The sequence below is a fragment of the Rhamphochromis longiceps genome, linkage group LG2 (assembly GCF_057381845.1).
Source record: "Rhamphochromis longiceps isolate RC_006_pf linkage group LG2, R_longiceps_female_GT1.1, whole genome shotgun sequence".
NCBI lineage: Eukaryota > Metazoa > Chordata > Actinopteri > Cichliformes > Cichlidae > Rhamphochromis > Rhamphochromis longiceps.
In genome coordinates this window covers 338086-344456 of record NC_140558.1, presented here as the reverse complement: position 1 = coordinate 344456, position 6371 = coordinate 338086, and positions in this window count along the sequence as shown.

The window sequence follows — 6371 nt, the reverse complement described above, 5'->3', positions numbered from 1 at the left end:
TAATAATAAATAATAATTAAATGCAAAGTTGTGCAAAAACAGAATGAAAATAAGTGAGTGAATGAGAAATGCTCAGGGCATCATGGATCCGTCTCCCCTGATCCAGCCCTCGCTGTAAGCTTTATCCAATCCTTAAACTCACTCACAGCACTTCCAGAAGCTTATCGACTGTAATGAAATTTAATTTCCAGTGCTCTGTAATCCATTATTGTAAAATTAGATGCTATCAAAGAATTGGTCAAACAAAACATGAAATTTAGGAAACACTGTTAAATTGTTCTGTTTCTGTGCCATATGTCACAGGGCTGTGAACCATTGATGCTTTGTTACAAATGAAACTAACCAACAGCATATGGAGCAGATAAACACTGTGTGTTTCTAACAAGGCAGCAAATGAAATAATAAAATATAATAAATATAATATAAATATATATTTATTATATAAATATAATCAATAAAATTGATAATTAAATAATTAAAAAAGATTAATGTAAATCAGTGAATAGATAAACTGGGTAAAAGAGTGTATCCTGTATTTTAATTATTACAAAAACTGCTGCTGTTAAAATGACAAAACAGAGGAAAAGCTTTCTGTCTTTTTAAAGATTCACTTTCTCAAACATTTAGTAACCTTGGCTTGCAGAAAGTATTTGTATCATTGAAGTTGAAAAGCCTGCACACTGCGTCTATAAAATGGCCTTTGCACTGCAGGCAGCTTTACTCAATCAGACAATCAAACTGTCTGAAACATATTCCTAAAGTGCTATAGTGCACTGAGTCTGAGGAAACGTATGCTTTTATTCCAGTGAAGGTTTAATAGTGAGGCTTTGGTGTGCAAAGGTCAAGATTCTTATTTTCTCTCCATAGTTTTTGCTCCTTTTGCTGCAAGTCTTCTTCCTCCTCATATCATTTACATCTCCTTCCAGTGTGTGCAAAGTCATCATTTGAATGTTTTTTGGGTGTGCCTCACTGTTTTCAGGTGACTTGTGCTTCAAACTGTCACTGACATTGTTTAATAGTTATGAAGCACTGCAGCACTCCCATGTGTCTGTCCAGAGAACTGCAGCTATGTGTTTTTGTTTTGTTTTGTTTTTTGCTGTGTGTGTGTGTGTGTGTGTGTGTGTGTGTGTGTGTGTGTGTGTGTGTGTGTGTGTGTGTGTGTGTGTGTGTGTGTGTGTGTGTGTGTTGGATAATGCAATTAAAGGTCAACCACTTGAAGGGGTGGATGTGCATAATGATGTGCAATAGGTGGGAGGAGCTGAGAAAGCAAAGCAAGGAGGATGAAAAAGATGAGACAAGATAAAATCAAATCAAATCAAATCACTTTTTATTGTCACATCACATGTGCAGGCACACTGGCACAGCACATGCGAGTGAAATTCTTGTGTGCGAGCCCCACAAGCAACAGAGATGTGCAAACACAACAACACAAACGAGCAAAATACAAGAATGGCCAACCTGAAACTAATAAATATATGTACAATATATAATAGTGTATGCATTTCTGGATGTGTATACTAAATATTTTCCTACGTGTGTGTGTGTGTGTGTGTGTGTGTGTGTGTGTGTGTGTGTGTGTGTGTGTGTGTATGTGTGTGTGTGTGTGTGTGTGTATACACATTTTTACAAATTAAATAGTAAAAAAATAAAATAAAATAATAATAATAATAATAATAATAATAATAAAATATATAAAATATACAGAGTTGAATATGTGCAAAACAAGTGGCAAAAGGTAGGAGAGGGTGCTTTACAAAACTGTTCAGCTGCTCTGTTCACTTCAGGTTCCTTAAATGCATTTCTGGATACTTTTTCTGCTAAATAATAATAATCTTTGTCACAATATGATGACTTACAGATGTCAGCAAATTCCTGGAGGGAGACTGCCAAAACCATTAGAAACGACATGAGGGAACATACAAAGAAGTGGGAAACACTTGAGGGACAAATATCTGGAGACATGCTTGGCCAGCCAAGTACCTTTGCCATCAGTTTATTTATCAAGGCACTAGTCTTTTTGGAGGTGTGTTTGGGGTTGTTATCATGTTGGAATACTGTCCTGTGACCCAGTTTCTGAAGAGAGGGGGTCATGCTCCTCTTCAGTAAGTTTTTAAGTTTTTAATCCTTTAGCTTATAGCAATAAATAGATAAAACTGTAGTTAAAGGAACCTTGTTTTGCATGCTGGAGATAATTTGGGCTCACGTTGCACTGGTGGCTTCTGCTTTAGTCGTCCATCCATCCATCCATCCATCCATCTTCATCCGCTTTATCCGAGGCCGGGTCGCGGGGGCAGCAGCCTAAGCAAAGAGGCCCAGACCTCCCTCTCCCCAGCCACCTCCTCCAGCTTATCCGGGGGAACACCAAGGCGTTCCCAGGCCAGCCGAGAGATATAATCTCTCCAGCGTGTCCTGGGTCTGCCCCGGGGCCTGTGTCCCAGTGGGACATGAATGGAACACCTCACCCAGGAGGCGCCCAGGGGGCATCCTTGTCAGATGCCCGAACCACCTCAGCTGGCTCCTTTCGATGTGGAGCAGCAGCTGCTCTACTCTGAGCCCCTCCCGGATGGCCGAACTTCTCACCCTATCTCTAAGGGAGAGGCCAGCCACCCTTCGGAGGAAGCTCATTTCTGCAGCTTGTATCCGCGATCTCGTTCTTTCGGTCACTACCCACAGCTCGTGGCCATAGGTGAGGGTAGGGACGTAAATCGACCGGTAAATTGAGAGCTTCGCTTTTACACTCAGCTCCGTCTTCACCACGACGGACCGGTGCAGCGTCTGCATTACTGCAGCCCCAATCCATCTGTCGATCTCCGGCCCATCACCCACCGGGAACGAGTCCGACTTATTGCTGGCAATGCGAACCAAGCTCTTGCAACGGTTGTATAGGGATCGAATGGCCCGTAGCAATGGGCCAGACACCCCATACTCCCGCAACACCTCCCACAGGACACCCCGAGGGACAGGGTCGAATGCCTTCTCCAAGTCCACAAAACACATGTAGACTGGTTGGGAAAATTCCCATGCACCCTCAAGTATCCTCGAGAGGATAAAGAGCTGGTCCAGTGTTCCGTGACCAGGACGAAAACCGCATTGTTCCTCCTGTATCCGAGGTTCGACTAGCGGACGAACTCTCCTTTCCAGCACCCTGGCTAGACTTTCCCAGGGAGGCTGAGGAGTGTGATCCCCCTGTAGTTGGAACACACCCTCTGGTCCCCCTTCTTAAAGATGGGGACCACCACCCCGGTCTGCCAGTCCACAGGTACTGCCCCTGATCTCCACGCAACATTGCAGAGGCGTGTCAACCAGGACAGCCCTACAACGTCCAGAGCCTTCAGGAACTCGGGGCGGACCTCATCAACACCAGGGGCTCTGCCACCAAGGAGTTGTTTAACTGCCTCAGTGACCTCGCCCCCAGAGATTGGCAGGTCAGTCCCCTCATCCCCAGACTCTGCTTCCTCCTCGGAAGACGTGTCAGTGGGATTAAGGAGGTCCTCGAAGTATTCCTTCTACCGCCTGACAATTTTCTCAGTCGACGTCAGCAGCGCTCCGCCAGCACTATACACAGTGCAGGTAGAGCACCGCTTTCCCCTCCTGAGACGCCTGACGGTTTGCCAGAATCTCTTCGAGGCAGTCCGAAAGTCTTTTTCCATGGCCTCTCCGAACTCCTCCCACACCCGAGTTTTTGCTTCAGCCACTGCCCGAGCCGCATTCAACTTGGCCTGTCGATACCTGTCGGCTGCCTCCGGAGTCCCACAGGCTAACCAAGCCCGATAGGACTCCTTCTTCAGCCTGGTGGCTCCCTTCACCTCTGGTGTCCACCATTTGGTTCGGGGATTACCACCACGGCAGGCACCAACCACCTTGCGGCCGCAGCTCAATGCAGCAGCTTCGGCAATGGAGACGCTGAACATGGTCCATTCGGACTCGATGTCCCCAGTCACCCTCGGAATGCTGTTGAAGCTCTGCCTGGAGGTGTGCGTTGAAGATCTCGCGGACTGGGGCCTCTGCTAGACGTTCCCAGCACACCCTCACTACGTGTTTAGGTGCACCAGGTCTGTCCAGCATCCTCCCCCGCCACCTGATCCAACTCACCACCAGGTGGTGATCAGTTGACAGCTCAGCCCCTCTCTTTACCCGAGTGTCCAGAACATATGGTCGCAGGTCTGGTGATACGATTACAAAATCGATCATCGACCTACGGCCTAGAGCGTCCTGGTGCCACGTGCACTTATGGACACCCTTATGTTCAACAGGGTGTTCGTTATGGCCAAACTGGGATTAGCACAGAAGTCCAATAACAAAGCACCGCTCGGGTTCAGATCAGGGAGGCCGTTCCTCCCAATCACGCCCCTCCAGGTCTCGCTGTTGTTACCCACGTGAGCATTGAAGTCTCCCAGCAGGACAACAGAATCTCCAGGTGGAGCACCTTCCAGCCCCCCCCCCCCCCCCCAAGGAGGCTGGGTACTCCGAACTGCCACTCGGCGCATAAGGCAAGGCAAGGCAAGGCAAGGCAAGTTTATTTGTATAGCACAATTCAACAACAAGGTGATTCAAAGTGCTTTACAGAGACATTAGAAACAAGAACAAATAAAAAGCATGATTTAAAATTGAATAAAACAAGCAAATAAACTAACTAACTAATTAACAAACAAACAAACAACAGTATATAAAATCAAAACAGATAAAATCAGAACAGTAGATAAAATCAGTAGTTAAATGTAAGTTTTGAAATTTAAGCTTAAAGTGTGGATTTGGTGCTTTATTCAAATGCAGCTGAGAACAGGTGAGTTTTCAACCTGGATTTAAATAAACTGAGTGTTTCAGCTGATCTGAGGCTTTCTGGGAGTTTGTTCCAGATATAAGGAGCATAAAAGCTGAATGCAGCTTCTCCGTGTCTGGTTCTGACTCTGGGAACTGATAAAAGACCGGATCCAGATGACCTGAGGGATCTGGATGGTTCATACTGGGTCAGGAGGTCATTGATGTATTTTGGTCCTAAACCATTCAGAGCTTTATAGGCCAGCATCAGAACTTTAAAGTCTATCCTCTGACGGACAGGCAGCCAGTGTAAGGACCTCAGAGCTGGACTGATGTGGTCCACTTTTTTGGTCTTAGTGAGGACTCGAGCAGCAGAGTTCTGAATGAGCTGTAGTTGTCTGACTGATTTTTTAGGTAGACCTGTAAAGATGCTGTTACAGTAATCAAGCCTACTAAAGATGAATGCATGGACTAGTTTTTCCAGGTCCTGTTGAGACATCAGATCTTTTATCCTTGATATATTCTTGAGGTGATAGTAAGCTGACTTTGTTATTGTCTTAATGTGTTTTTCTAAGTTTAGGTCTGCATCCATCACTACACCCAAATTTCTCGCCTGGTTTGTGGTTTTTAGATGTATAGATTGAAGTTCTCTGGTGACCTGTAATCGTTTTTCTTTGGCGCCAAAGACTATTACCTCAGTTTTGTTTTTGTTTAGCTGGAGAAAATTGTGGCACAACCAGTCATTGATTTCCTCAATGCATTTACCAAGAGCCTGTACAGGGCCTCGGTCTCCTGGTGACATTGTGATATATATTTGTGTGTCATCTGCATAGCTGTGGTAGTTTATTTTGTTGTTGTTTATAATCTGTGCCAGTGGGAGCATGTAGATGTTAAACAGAAGGGGTCCCAAGATGGAACCTTGGGGAACTCCACATGTGATACTTGTCTGCTCAGATGTGAAGTTACCTATTGATACAAAGTATTTCCTGTTTTCTACGTATGTTTTGAACCAGTTTAGTACAGTTCCTGAAAGACCTGTCCAGTTCTCCAGTCGTTTGAGTAATATGTTGTGGTCAACTGTATCAAATGCTGCACTGAGATCCAGTAAAACTAGGACTGACATTTTTCCACTGTCTGTATTCAGACATATGTCATTAAACACTTTGGTCAGAGCGGTTTCAGTGCTGTGGTTCTGTCTAAAACCTGACTGGAAGGCATCGTAGCAATTATTCTGTTTTAAGAAGTAACTGAGCTGTTGGGAAACTGCTTTTTCAATGATCTTACTTAAAAACGGGAGATTTGAGATCGGCCTGTAGTTGTTCATTTGTGTCTTGTCAAGATTGTCCTTTTTCAGTATAGGTTTGATTACAGCAGTTTTTAGTGATTCTGGAAACACACCTGATAATAAGGAAAAGTTGACGATCTGTAACAGGTCTGACTCTAAAGTCTTTGAGACCTTTTTGAAAAAACTTGTTGGCAGGACATCTAAACAGCAGGAGGAGGAGTTCAGTTGACCTAAGATGTCCTCCAGGTCTTTGCTGTTAATAGGTTGAAACTGTTTGATGGTGTTTAAACAGTTTTTTGGTGGACACAGTACATATCCTGGATCTGCT